This window comes from Curcuma longa, chromosome 10 (assembly GCF_044706935.1).
Source record: "Curcuma longa cultivar G26 ecotype Majalengka, Jawa Barat chromosome 10, ITB_CL_G26_1.1, whole genome shotgun sequence".
NCBI classification, from domain to species: Eukaryota; Viridiplantae; Streptophyta; class Magnoliopsida; order Zingiberales; family Zingiberaceae; genus Curcuma; species Curcuma longa.
Window position 1 is genome coordinate 3861630 of NC_133870.1, and position 612 is coordinate 3862241.

Sequence of the window (612 nt, forward strand, 5' to 3'; positions counted from 1 at the left end):
TCAAATTCTATGTTTAATAGTTAAAATTCTATCATTTAGTCCAATATACTTAAGGTGCCTTTAGTGGTACACTATAGCTTAAAAGTGCTTTTTTTTAATACACTTTTCAAATTGTGAAACAATGTCACAACCACCCTTCATCCATTTTACCATGATCATTTGAACTCTTAGAGTGTGAATTAAATAGCCAGTGAAGTAACAAACAAAGGTAAATTGATGAAGGATATGATGATGAGGACTAACAGAATTAGTCTCCTATTCACACTCAAGCAAAGAAAAAGAAAATTTAGCACCATACCTACTAAATTGTTTGTGGTTTACTATATGTGCATGCCTTTTGCCCATTGTGCCAGGCTGTAGGATGGTACTGAAGTGTCTTGTGTCATTTAGCATAAACAAAGGACATTAAAAGGGGCATGCACATCGATTCTAGTGCCATAGTTGATTGATAATCTATGTTTTGTTATATTCTAGCCATGGAATCATAAGTTTGCACTGTTGGACTTTGAACTGGAATAGTTTAGAAGAAATGTGACATATTAGTGGAGTTTCTCAAAATTATAACTGTGTTTTATAAAATGCATGGCAGAGCAAGGTGATAAGGTTGCATTA